The sequence below is a fragment of the Gobio gobio genome, assembly GCF_949357685.1.
Source record: "Gobio gobio genome assembly, chromosome: 14".
Classification (NCBI taxonomy): Eukaryota; Metazoa; Chordata; class Actinopteri; order Cypriniformes; family Gobionidae; genus Gobio; species Gobio gobio.
This window is the reverse complement of record NC_137107.1, coordinates 45529796-45544439: the sequence shown is the minus strand read 5'-3', so window position 1 is coordinate 45544439 and position 14644 is coordinate 45529796. Positions and strand designations below refer to the sequence as shown.

General features: G+C 38.2%; 1 protein-coding gene across 1 annotated transcript in view; it reads right to left on the bottom strand.

Moving 5' to 3' along the window:
* Positions 1-13590, bottom strand: part of zbtb7c (zinc finger and BTB domain containing 7C) — a 38295-nt gene extending 24705 nt beyond the window's left edge. Inside the window, exon 1 of the mRNA XM_079834078.1 lies at positions 13403-13590. The gene's annotated coding sequence lies outside the window, so the exon portion shown is untranslated. The remainder of the gene's footprint in view (positions 1-13402) is intronic.
* Between the last annotated feature and the right edge of the window lie 1054 nt (positions 13591-14644).

Below are 14644 nucleotides of genomic sequence, written 5' to 3'. Positions count from 1 at the left end.
ATGATCGGTAATTTTCACAAAACAAAAAGAATATATTTTTTAACCTAAATTGCTCATCTTGCGCTGCTCTGCGACGTGCCAATGATTGCGCAATCATGTCAGAAAGACGTAGGCAGAAGTGCCCCCGTGTTTACAAAGCACACATGCGAAGACAAATACAAATGCCCTCTAGTAGGGCTGAACGATATATCGTTATCGTATCTATATCTAGATATGAACTTTCAAGATATTACTATCGAAAAAAGCAACGATATAGATTTCCCCTCTTCGCGATCGCCCTGCATACAACTCTGGCAGTCACAACAAACATCAGTTTTACGAGTGCCCTTGAATGCACCGCTAAAGCCAGCGCGCGCGCACTACCAGGGACGTGGGAACTATATTGTGATGGGGGGGGGGGGGGGGGCGGCGTTTCCATGGTGACGCGTCATTGCTTGTCACGTGACACACCGTAGCAACAAAAACGCTGAATGAATGATGACCTGCTTTTGTAATTTTTTCCTTTTTTATTCAGAATATTCACAACTGTGTTGGCTATTGCATGAAATATCTGATATTCCGATTGTCAAATACATGCAAGTGGAAGTATATTGTTGTTTAAACACCTTTATAACAATGGCGTTAGTTGAGATGTATGCGCGATGGGCGCCGCCGTGTTAGTTTGTGCAGCAGACGCAGTTTAGAGAATCGGATCTGTTGGATTTACAACCTCTATGTTTACAACACGTGAATTCATCCACTTCTCCCGAAATACTTAAAAGTAAGTGGCTGGTGAACTGGGAATAGAATAGAGTAAACATTGAAGTTACTTACACAATGTGTAAGAATATAAATGTTGTTGCACTTAAATGCACTTTCAATGTTCCACCAGCTGCTGCATTTGTTATTTATTGTTAAAGCAGAGCTGCAGTAAAACGTTTGATTTGTAATTTATTTTTTGGTATTTTGGAATTTATGTTAATGTTGATGACTTGTTCTTAAAAATAAAACTATACTTTCCACATTTTTTTGTATTATGATCTTTTTATTTTTCTGAGAAATGCTTGGTTTTCACCGAACGCGTAGTCATATCGTATTGTATCGATATCGAGATATCTGGCATGAAAATCGAGATATGAAATTTTGTCCATATCGTTCAGCCCTACCCTCTAGCTAAAAAAGGTAAAACAATGATGCCGGACAATTTTGAAGTTGAAGATGGAGTGTTTTTTGGTAAAGGGCGTTTGTATTAGTCCTCGCACGTTCACTTGCGGCGGTACTTATGCCTACGTCTAGCGTGACCTTTCTGACGTTAATTATATATATATATATTTTTTTTTATGGCCGATGGTTTGTCTAGATAAGACGCTATTCCTCGTCTGGGATCGTGCAGAGCCTCTGAAGCCTTTCCTTTGAAACTGCACTGATTTAGACCTTCAACGTTTTGGTTGCCATTGAAGTCTTTGATGGGGAGAAAAATCCTGGAATGTTTTCCTCAAAAAACCTTCTTTTCTTTTCGACTGAAGAAAGAAAGACATGAACATCTTGGATGAGATGGGGAAGAGAAAAATATCAGGAAATGTTCATTTTGAAGTGAACTAGTCCTGTAAAGGGGCACTTCAGCGCTTGGAAGATGAATGTGTATTTAAACTGTGTCATTTATGTAGTAGAAATGTGAAATTATTTTTGCATTTGGTGCCTTCTAGACCAAAATACAGAAAATGTATTTTTGTCTCATGTGGATGAAAGACAACAACTCCCAGAATGCACTTGCTTCGCTGCCCTATGAGGCCACTCCCAAAGCCACGGCTACCGGTTATCACTTGCCCACCGCAGCACCGCCCCACCGTCGTTTTGATATTCATAGCTATAAAATAATTTCGTTCAGTTAGAGAACAGACACTACAATTAAAATCTGAACGTGTCTTTTCAATAAAGTGTGAGTGAGCCGAACGAAAGTCACGTCTCAAACGCAGCAGGAGTCAGATTTCATTCATCACGAGAGCGAAGAGTTGAGCAGAGCTGAGGTAATCGCGGCTTTCATTCACGAAGCGTGTCCAGTCTGGCGCGGTTTCAGATCATGCCTATGGAAGCTTAACTTTCATAGGAATTCATTGAAAAGTTGAAACACTCACTTTGCTCCGCACCGCTCCGTTATGAATGCCAAACCGAGCGGCCGTACACATTTACATTCTGAATGAGATCCCTCCCCTATGGGCGAGTTGATAACATGTGGAACAGCTCCTTCTACTGGCTGTAGTCTCTAGCCTCTAGCCAAAAAATCCTCAGATGACGCAAAATTATGATATTTGCGTCATCGGAGGCTTTTTTCCAGACATAAAATACATAATTCTCTCATCTCAGGGGGACATGAGGGGGGAAAGTACAATAATTTGATTATACTACCGGGTTTCTACTGATACAAAGCTTAATGCTAATCGCTAACCCTTTAAGTTTTTCGGTTTAAGCCTGTTTAGCATGATGATGGTTTTGGTACCAGAACATTGGTGGTTTTCTAAAGAACTACAAAATAAAAGTAAAAAAAAAAAAAAAATAACATTATTCTGAAAAGCAATTTGGGACAACACTAAGAATGCAACAGGTATCCTGTGCTTGACACATTTTGAAAATCATAACACCATGACCCATTAAAACGAACTTGCATTGCTAACACTTGTTTCTTTATTGGCTTCAATGGTTCCATGAAGAACATCCACGGAACCTTTTAGTTACAAAAAAGGTTCTTTAGAATTTTAAAATGTTCTTCATAATAAGAAAAAAAAGGTTCTTTTAAGAACTGATGACTGAGAGGTTCTTTGGGGAACCAAAACCGGTTCTTCTATGACATTCTGTTTTTGTCTTGTACATGTCTATAGTTTATTTAAGTTTGAGTTTTTTACTACATAATGTTAAACTAAGTGAAAATTAGACGTTTTTTGTTTCAGTTAACTTTTATTTCAAGTGACAAATCTTTTTAGTTTGAACTATGATCACCCGGTGTAGCATCAGATTCCTCAGATGTCTTGCATCAGTCAGAATGCTTTGAGAACTAACGTGTAACTGTGTTTACAGCAGTCAGACGAAGACGAGACGCATTCAGAAGCACGGCTGACATCCGTCTCACACAAACCCTTGTGTTCGGTGACCCTGTGATGCCTCATTTCAGGTAAGGTCGTTCTTTTCTTTCTTCCTAGTTTGCTAGTCAAGCATTTCTATTGCTGTTGCTCATGTGTTTAATGCATAAATTCATCAGTTTTATATCCTAAGCCTTTGGATTTACAATTCGGGACGGCGTGCACAGATGTATTGTGGGAGTGGGGGCTTTGGCGCTCAAGGGTGTGGCCTTGTGGGAAAAATTTGTCATCTCTGCCCACTTACAGACAAACCCACCAACTAGGGTGGGAAACAGTCGTCCAAGGACACACGCACGCACACACACACACACACACACACACACATACAGAGAGCCCAAAATATGCAACAAGGTCATCTGTGAACCCCTCCACACATCAGCTCCTGTTTTTGCTGGACGTGTTGTGTCTTTTGGTCGGCTTCATCTGCGTTATCTGGTATCACACACACACACACACGCACACACACACACACACACACACACACACACACACACACACTTAGACAACAGAGAAACAGTGATCGTTTTTGAAATACTGCTGATAAGAGTTTTTATCTGTGTTTTTGTCCTGGTCAAGCTTGTGAGTCTGTGTGGGTGTGAATTACATATCGATAATGATTTAAGGTTTAATTGCTTTATCATTTCTCAAAGCATGATGGGAAATATATCTTCGCTGTGCAAGCCTATTGAAATGCATTTGGCTGACACATTTTGCTATTGAATTGAAGGTATAATTTGTATTAATTCATGCATTCATAGGCATTGCAAACGTCACGCTCTGCTGTTTAAGCTACAGGAATTACACATTATCATGATTGAAACCAATTAACTTTAGCAATTGTTCTGTAATTGACACGCCTTCAATCCAGAAAGTTGCGGCTTAAAGGAAACCAGAGTATCCTGTTGGCATTGTGCTGGTGTTCATATGTGAATCCGGTCATTGCGACATACTTGAAGGCAGACACTTGAGCGCTCAAGCTCAAATGAACCGCACTGTACATCCCGTAATATGCTGTTAATCAAACTAATCATGCATGTAAAACACAGATCTCACATGTGTTTGCGACAGATGGAGTGTGTGAGGGTGTGTGTTTTTTTGTTTTTTGAGATGCTCCTTCTGAAAGGACATTTTTGTGGAGGATTGTGAGGAGGAGGCTGGCCCGTGTGTGTGAGTGTGTGTGTGTGTGTGTGTGTGTGTGTGTGTGTGTGTGTGTGTGTGTGTGTGTGTGTGAGTGATTATGACTAGCCCCTGTCTGCCCTCGGGCCCTCTGGCTCTACCTAATTAAAACCAACCAGGCTGCAGGGCACAGGAGACAGATGTCTGTCAAAGCGCACTCACACACACACACACACACACTTAGACACACACAGACACACACAAGATGCAAGCTTTCATAGTGATCAGTCACAAACTGTATGCACATATGTCGCTTCATGCTAAAAAATGCAAGTGCATATCACACGCATGCTCTCACACACACACACACACCGTTCATTGAAATCTATATATATAATGACACTGGATGTTCAGCAGTCTGATTGAGCTTTTTGCCTCAAAAAAACATGTTATATGTAGTGATGAACCGATATAAAAAATGCAAGTTTTTTTTGGTATTTTTTATAAACAATTAACAGAAAAATTAATATATTTAACAGAAAATTAACCAGACAAATAATTGTACTTCATTTCACATATTAATTGATTTGGCGATAAGTGTGTTCCAAAATCCACATACATTATCATTTATTATTATTATTATTATTATAATTTTTTTTTTTTTTTAATCGTGAATTTTTTTTTTTAAATAAATAAAAAATAATAATAATAATATATATAAATTATATTTAAAAAAAATTAAGTGTGTGTGTGTGTACTTTTATTATATTATTTATATTATATATGTATTTAATGTATACTATATTATAGAAATTATCATTTTATAGGCTGGACAAACAATATTTTTGTCATATTAATTATTTTGGTAATAGATTTCCTCCTCAAAGTGTGTTCCAAAATGTATGTATAATTTCTTTTAATAAATAAAAATATATATAAATATATATTTTAAGGGCAGTCCTGTAACATATAAAATATATATTAAGTGTTTTATTTATTTTTTTAAATTAATAAATATGTATACATTTTAAAATTTATTTATTTTATATTTTATTAATAATAAACATTAAATTAATATTTTATATATTTTATCGTTTATAAATGTATTAATATATTTAATTTGATTACTAGTGACAGTCTGAAATTAGACAGGAATTAACAAAAATTGGGGGATCCGTATCAGGAAATGACCCGAGCCTGAATTAGCGGTATTTTGGGTCGCCCAGCATCTGCACTATACCTACCAGGCCAAGACTCCATTTTAGGCAATACATGGTAAACATTTCCCTCTATTTTGGAATAAAGCTTATGTAAAATGTGTTGTTTTTCACTGCATATTAACAGTGTAATGGCCGCACTGCTCTGAAGATTCTATCGGCCACTGGAAACCTGTTTAAGGCATTTATCATAAAAAATATCCAGACAATACTATAACCAGCAGCTACCAAACGCTGAGATAATTCCTCAGTCATGTGTACTTCCTGCAGTCACACATTACAGCCCGACTGTCAGTCCATCAGGCCCGAAAGCGGCCCGCTGTGATGCCTAAACTCTTCTGCTGAGGTATCTGCTCCAGTGTGTGTGTTATGTGGGGTTAGGGTGGGTGGATCAATGTGTCCTTATTTTAAACTGAGTGAGTGAGTGATAGCCCACACACTCATTTCTATCGCTGTCTTTCTCTCCATGCACCCCTCCTCTGTGCCTCTCCTCTTTTCTCACACCAGTGGGTGGACCCAGTTTCAAAACCAAAATCTTACAGCAACATTACAAAACGTCCCGCTTTCCCTCTGTGTGTGTGTGTTAGTGTGTGTGGTTAACTGAGCTCGGTCTCTCAATGTAAATGTGTGTTGTGGTGCGTTGCCCTCAATAATACTCTGTGTGTGTGTGTGTGTGTGTGTGTTTGGGCTTCTGTAATTTACCCAGAGCAAAAGAGAGAGAAGAGATTCTGGGAGTTGCCACTGGTTACAGTGACTCTTCTCACACAGGAAACACCTACAGGAGTTTAGATGTTCCCCAATCAGCTGCTCTCACATCACACTCACTTTTCATAGAAGACAGTCAAACACACACAGCCCAAACCTGAGATCTTAACAGATCGGCCAGGTGAAAAAAACTAAACTGTTACAGTACAAGTAGTAGTCTTGCTGGAGTATACACTGAAAAAAACAATAAGTTCATTTTTCTTTTGCAAGTTTTTGCACACATTTTTGAAGTAAATTTCATGTATGGAATTAAGTAAACTCTACTTAAAGGACAACTCCGGTGAAAAATGAACCTAGGGTTTAATTAACACATGGTTACCGAGTAGATCGTTCTCTAGGATGCGTGTTCATGAAAATCGAATGTACAGAGCTTTGTCGAGCCACGAACGCTGTGCTAAGTGAGCTGGTCGATAGGAATTTTCGCAGCTTAGCACAGCGTTCGTGGCTCGACTTGTCGAGACTGTTTTCCAAGATGGCTCCTTGTCTGTATACGCGTCATGTTCTGTCTTTATAAAGTATCTTCTTATTAAACTGTTTGTACACTTACAAAGTTGTCAATGCTTCGGTTTGCATGTAGGGACCCTCATTATGCTACCGTGTTAGTGTGAGGCTATTTTGAGCCTTGTTAGTGGTATTAACTAGCGATTTAATTTTACCTACTCTGTGCCCCGTTTACTCGCGTTATAAACTAATCTGTTTTTAGAGATAAAACTCTTTACATTCGATTTTCATGAAAACGCATCCCAGAGAACGATCTACTCGGTAACCATGTGTTAATTACCCTTAGGTTCATTTTTCACCGGAGTTGCCTTTTAACTAAGAGAAAGAAAATAAGTTATTTTAATTTGGCCAGTAAAAGGTTGAGTCATTTCTATTTAGTTGAAGTGTGCAATACTTTTTACTCAAACAAAATAACAGAGTTAAACCACGCTAAAGTCTATGCTTTTACATAGGCCTTTACTCATGAGCACCCCTTTAAGGTCGATATGCGCCCTCGATGCACACTTATGCATTTTTTACTGAAAAATTTTACGTTTTGTTTTTTTTAATAATTTTTTACCTCATCGGATTGCTACGAAACTTGGTAAAGGTTTTGGCACTTGCTGTGTGAACACACACACACACACACACACACACACACACACACAAAATGAACATGATTCGAAAAAGTTAAATAGTCCTGAAAAAAACAGTAACGTTTGTATAGTTCCCGTTTAAAAATGAGCGCATTGGAAATGAATGGGAGGGGAATTTGGTACTGCACACAAACAAATTCTTACTGAAAGCTCATTTTTTTAGATATCAACCTCAAATTTGAAATACAACTTGTTTATATTCATGGCATTGATTTTTCTCAGTTTTAGGCCACATCCACATGAGTTTTAGGCCAGAGCTTTCCCTATCCAATCTTTTTCCCCTCATCTCAAGAAATATCTGCGTACACATGAAACCACTGATACCTACTCAAAACGATGTAGTATACATGCCAGACCAGTATGTGGCGCTGAAATTCTGCCACAGAAATACACTAAAAACGGAGATGAAGAGTTTTGGCTAGAAGGTGTACAGCAACGGTCGTAAGTGAGGCAAAATCTCACAATAAAATAACAATAAATAAATGTGCTATTTACCAGATTGTGTTTTATTAACGCCTGCACCTACCCCAACCCTAAACCTACCCTTACAATAATGCAAAAACGGTAATTAAATGAAGCAATATTGATGTGCGCATGCCCAGTGGCCAGTGGACGGGGCCTTAGAGTAAAACGTGTTTTGGAAAATATATATTTCATACAAAAATGTTAAATGGTATGTTTGTGCACTTTTCATAACGGTAAATGTAAAATTGTGTTCACTTTCAAGTTCACAAACTTCAGTCTGTGCTCCAAAGCATTCAAGATTCATGACAGTTTAAGTTGGAAATGAGATTTTCAGGTCTATGCTCAAAATATTTAAATAAATGGCTTATAACTGCTGCATAAATATAATTTAGAACCATAAAATACCCATAAAATACAAAATAATAAATAAAAAATATTATAAAACCAAAATATAGTAATAAAATAAATAAAAAAGTTATTTTTGACCAACACGTGAACCGTACCAGATGGTTAAACAGATTAGCTGTATAGACATATAACTTTCTTTTGCCTTTCTGGAGAGTTTGACCTAAATTTGTGGTTAATTTCCTGTTTGTTATGGGTGATTAGTCAGTAGTCACGTGACCCTGTGATGTGTAGGAGTTTCTAAAGAAAAACACTTGTTGAATGCTTAAAGAAATATCATATAATCCCAGCCATCACAGTGCTCAGAGTTTATTAATATCAGCTCACCGTGACCATAGTGATAGGGAAATTACATGACCATGTGACCTGGTGAATTGCTATTAAAATGAACATGCTATGACATCAGCATCAGCTACATGTGTTAACCGTTCAACTATTGAATTAATCAGTGCAAGGCGTTTAACAGCTGGTTATTCAGAGCAGAAAACACATTCAAAGTTTAACTGTGTGTGTGTGTAAAGGTTAGGTCAGGGCAGTCCTCACGGTTTGACAGATAAGCGTTACCTAAATCACCACAAATGCTTTTTTGAAGATGAAGAGAGAGGAAAGAAAATGACATATAGACAGGCAGGCACTATTTGACTCTCAGTTTGAGTGTGCTGTTGGGCGGCTGTGTCATCAGAAACACTAAGGATGTGAATCCCCTAACTTTCTCTTTGGGTTGTGAACCGCTCTATTAGATTGCTTCACATTCATAGAAGAGGCTGGGGTCTTTAAGTAAAATCAAACCACAAAATGACCCATGGGAGGATGTTGTGATAGGTTTGTTTCACCCTGAGGCGGTTTTATTTTGTGATAATGAAACTAACACTGGTAGATTTTGTGAATAGATCTGAGTAAATAATTTAAATCTTTTTTATAACAGTCCTTCCAGAAAAATGCGGCTTTTTTTTGTGATTGTTGCGGGCAAAAATCCTTGATTATGCGGCACGTTTTCTTAAAAAATGCGATGAAAAATGCGGGATATTTATGCAATTTTATGCGATAAAATTGCGGGAACTTGCAAAAACTGCGGTTTGATGAGAGAGAAAAAAAGCACTACATCACAGAAAGTGCTGGAATATTTAAGTTCTCATCTTGTTTTATTGAAGACTTTAATAATGGCTCAAATTTACAAAACATTTAGTCAATCAAGTTCTGTAGCTTTACAAAAGGAATATGCTACAACTTCTGAAAAAATTAATAAATAACTTACTGTTTTACAGATGTCGCTATACAAAACAGACATTTGAGTGCTTCCAGTGCACAAAGTGCAATCTCTTAAAGGGTTAGTTCACCTAAAAATGAAAATTCTGTCATTAATGACTTCCCGTTATGTTGTTGGACACAAATTAAGATATTTTAGTTGAATTCCGATGGCTCAGAAAGGCCTCCATTGGCACAATGTACACTCTCAAGACCCATAAAAGGTAGCCTACTAAAGACGTCGTTACAAAGTCCATCTCACTACAGTGGTTCTACAATAACTTTATGAAGCGACGATAATAATTATTGTGTGCAAAAAAAACTAAATAACGACTTATATAGTGATGACTGATTTCAAAACACAGCATCATGATGCTATGAATCATCGAGTCGATTTATGATTCGGATCGCGTGTCAAACTGCTGAAATACGTGACTTTGGCGATCCAACCCGCTGAATCGACTCATTGATTCATAACGCTTCAAACCGCTGAATCAACTCATTGATTCATAACGCTTCAAACCGCTGAATCGACTCATTGATTCATAACGCTTCAAACCGCTGAATCAACTCATTGATTCATAACGCTTCAAACCGCTGAATCGACTCATTGATTCATTACGCTTCAAAGCTGTGTTTTGAAATCAGTCAGCACACAGGGAAACTGCTTTGCTCTTTTGGTGTTATTTTTGTTGGCCAATGGGAGTTTGTGCTTCATCATGGTTTCACCGGTATCTATGGTTTCTCCACGGGGTTTGAAGCTTTTCGATGACGTTCGCGTCGGGTAATCACGTCACTTCAAAACGTTCCCATGGCAATAGGCGGAAATGGCGGCTCTTGTGTGAAGTAAACGAAAATTTTTCAACTTTCTGCTAATATATATGACTTTTTTTGCAACGAAAATGCGGGGATTATGAAATCATGATAGCCCCGCATATTTTGCACGCGGAAATACTCAATTTATGCGGCGAAAGTGCGGCGTATTTGAAAAAATGCGGCCCCCGCATGAATATGCAGACTTTGGCTGATTATGCGTTAAATCACGCGATCGCATAATCGCGTTTTTCTGGAGGGACTGTTATAATAATGAAACTAGCACATTATAAGTAGTAGGACATTAGTTGCCTGGGACAACGGTAAATTATTAAATTTGGCGTCATGATGCATTGCACACACATTTTTTTACCGCATATTGTCACGTGTGACCAATCAGAATCAAGTATTCCAGAGAGCTGTGTAACACAATTCAATGTTATGTATGGAATGCAAAAGCGCAAGTAAAATCTCAGGCCATTTTTCACCAATAATCTTTAGTTCTGATATCCCACCATGCTCATTGTTAATTTTGAATGATTTTTCACTTCTTCATCGAATCGAAAGTACTCTTTTATTATTAAACAAAAATGGTATTGGACCCAAAAACTAGCCATGCATGTGTACCAGCCAATAACAGCACTATATGTAAATCAATATGTATATCTGCTCGCATCACAATCCCTCATCAATATCTGTTTTGTTCAGAAACATCAAGTCTCTATTCCAGACTGCCAGTCAGACCACATTCGTCTTCAATATTACAAATTGTATAAACAAGCCATTGTTTGGACATGCTGACTGATTACCATAAAGTGAATTGGGTTTTTGAAAATAAGAAATGAATACTTTTATTCAGCAAAGATGAATTAAACTGATCAAAAGTGACAGTGAAGACATTTAATAATGTTACAAAGTAATCTATTTCAAGTAAATGCGGTTAAATTCATCAAGGAATCCTGTAAGAAATGTTACAGTTTCAACATAAATATTCCGCAGCACAACTGTTTTCAAAATTGATAATAATCATAAATGTTTCTTGAGCACAAATCCTCATATCAGAATGATTTCTGAAGGATCATGTGACACTGAAGACTACTAAAAATTCAGCTTTGATCACATTTGATTACATTTTAATATCCATTCACATAGAAAACAGTTATTTTGAATTGTTTTTTATGGTGCCAAACTTTTGAATGCTAGTGCATACATTCTCAACACCATTTTGACCTATTCTACCTATATGTACTGTTTTGGTAAAGTGTAGTTAAATTAGGAGCTTCTTTCGCAACACTGCTGTTCCAAAGTCACAGCTGTGTTTGTGTGTATGTCTGAAGTCTCTGTGTGTGTGTGTGTGTGTGTGTGTGTGTGTGTGTGTGTGTGTGTGTGTATGTAGGACATACAGCGGCGTTCCCAGCAGTGATCTAGAACCGCGCAGAGATCCCGATCATTGTTCTTGTTACCTCGTTCCCACACCCTCCCGCGTGGAGCGCACCACACTCTCGACTGTTTGAGAACACGCCAGTGTAAAAGTATCTGCCGTGTAACAAAAGACTGCTTCGGATCAGGTTCAACTTTGATAAACCTTGTCCTAGTGACTCGGCAGACAAAGGCGTGGTGCGTATCCCGGCATAACCCCACTCCCTCGCGCTGCTCTGCGTTTCTTCTCTCTCGCTCTGTTGAGAGTGACGGTGAGGTTTGGACTCCCACCGCAGGAGTTTTTATGTAATCACGGCCTGTTAATGTCGGGTTAATCAGGGCTGCTCGAACATGCCGTGATGGATCTGAAAGCAGCTGCTTGGCATTGAAAGGAAATCTGGTACCCGTCACAGCCACAATTAAAATGAATGAATAATTGAGACCGGCGGTCATCTGCCCATTCACCTGATATACGGTGTCCCTGACCACACCGAACAAAGCTCCCCCTCTCTCTCGCTCTCTCTGTGTGTGTGTGTGTGTGTGTGTGTGTGTGTGTGTGTGTGTGTGTGTGGATACTGTATTCACACAGTTTACCCGAGTGCACTGAATGTACATGTTTGAATACTTCAGCATTTAAGCCCCCAGATTCATGATAGAGTCTCGGCTTATGTTCACAATGAGAGCAGATGAATGATGTTTCCTGTATTCCGTCTCAGACATGGCCAGTGCTGCTCACAGTTTCATTATATGTGACGTTTTCGCAAAATAAAAGTCTCCGCAGATACTGGAAACATGCTGATCGTTGTCTTCAATATACATTAACATTTTTTAAAGTGCAATTTTTTTTAATGTTCTGGAGTTTAGAGTTTTTAAATTCATTTGAAAGATGTTGAAGTAGTGAAAGACATCGACATTCCTGTCTCTCACAGGTCAAGCAGTTACAGTTTGTTACAAATATTGAAGATCATTCATAATTTGAAAGTTAATAATAATTGATGTACCATATACCATATTATATTGTTTCCTATAAATATATACTAATATATCCCTCACAAAACAACCACGATTGTTTTACATATTTTTTGCTAAAGTATTTTTTTTAATTACTTTTATTGACGTTACATTACCAACTTGAAGAATGAAACTCTTACAAAAAAGCTTCATTTTTTATTATTATTATTATTATTATTATTATTATTATTTTGCAATATTATGCTATTCAAGTGACATATAACGAAAGTCTAAAATATATTAAAACAATTTTTTAATAGTTTTTGTTTTGGAATGGAGCATTATTGCTCAAGTGCAGATATTTTTACAGATATATTCAGACTTATCATGTAAACTTTCCCCATATTCAAATTTTGTTATCGCTAATGTTCTTCGCAGCCCGATTTGTCTCAAACTGGAGTTCTCTTGCAGGAGTGATACACTGAGTGATGCTGAGATAGCATCAGACCCCCGTCCCTGACCTGTCATCTCATTTTACTGTATTAGACTTTCTAATTAAACAGACGGTGAGAACGAGGGGGTGGGTGGTAGGGGGGGTCCCGCAGAAACTAGTGCACTTTACATGACAGATGCACAAGAACAAATGCCATCACAAAGCCTTTACATTTGACCACAGACAGTGATGGAGCAGTTACACAGGCACTGATAGAAACAAACTTCGAGCGAAAGACAGAGAGACAGACAGTAGGTTGCTGACCTTTAGGTGTTGCTGGTGGAGTTGCTTCTTGGAGAGAAGTTGCTGCGTGTCAGGAAACAGACTGCTATCCTCCGATTCAAACATGTGAAAGTGAACACAGACGAGAAAGAGAGAGAGAGAGAGAGAGAGAGAGAGAGCGACAGGGGGAGAGAGATAAGCAGAGGAGTTGCGTTTTGCACAGAAGGTGTGTCGTGAATCAGGGAGAGAGAAAGAGACAGAGAGAGAGAGAGAGAGAGAGAGACATACTAAACAAAAGTTCACACCCACCCAGCCCTCCCTCCAAACCAAAAGTATGTTGGCAGCCGGCCGCACGTGTCCACCTGACACACACACACACACACACGCACAAACCCTCCCAGCGTACCTGCAGACACTGACAGTGTGCTTTGCAGTAATACCAACATGCTCATCAACGTAAATGCACGCACACACACACACACACACACACACACACATGTCTGGTGCGCTATCCTTCTGGGGACTCACCATAGGCGTAATGGTTTTTATACTGCACAAACCGTATTTTCTATCCCCTTACACTGCCCCTAACCCTAAACCTAACCCTCACAGGAGACATTCTGCATTTTTACATTTTCATAAAAACTCATTCTGAATGATTTATAAGCTTTTGTGCGGTCCCCACGGTGACACGAGTCCCCATGAGTCTGTCTACAGTCAGGTTGAAGTCCCCACCAGGCTAGAAAAACATGTACACACACACACACACACACACACACACATAGTGTTCTGTATTTTATGCATCAGTTCAGGTGAACAATTCAATGTATTGTATTGGATTTATTGGATTTTCGTTTAAGTCAGAGGACCATATTTTAAGTTTTATTACCGAGAGATATGTTTTGTGAGTGTTTTGTTCAATTAGATGAACTTAATTTTTTAGCACCTACATAAATAAATGGTCAAATGATGGTAGCAGATGCTGTTTTGATATAGTATATAGTAAAAGTTGTTAACTCGGAGAGCTCGTTTTACCTGATCTGACCCTTAGAAATGACTTTTGAAATCCAATTAAATTATTTAGTCATATAAAATGATATGTATGAGTGGAATATAACCAGTAAGTTTAGTTCATTGTTAGTTGCCTGACAACCACATTTTACACTGTACATCCTGAATAAATACTGAAAATACTGAATACTGAAAATAATGAATTATTGAATTATACATTGTACAACTCAGAGAAACGCATGCGGGGGATTTTTTGTTTATTTATATGTTTTT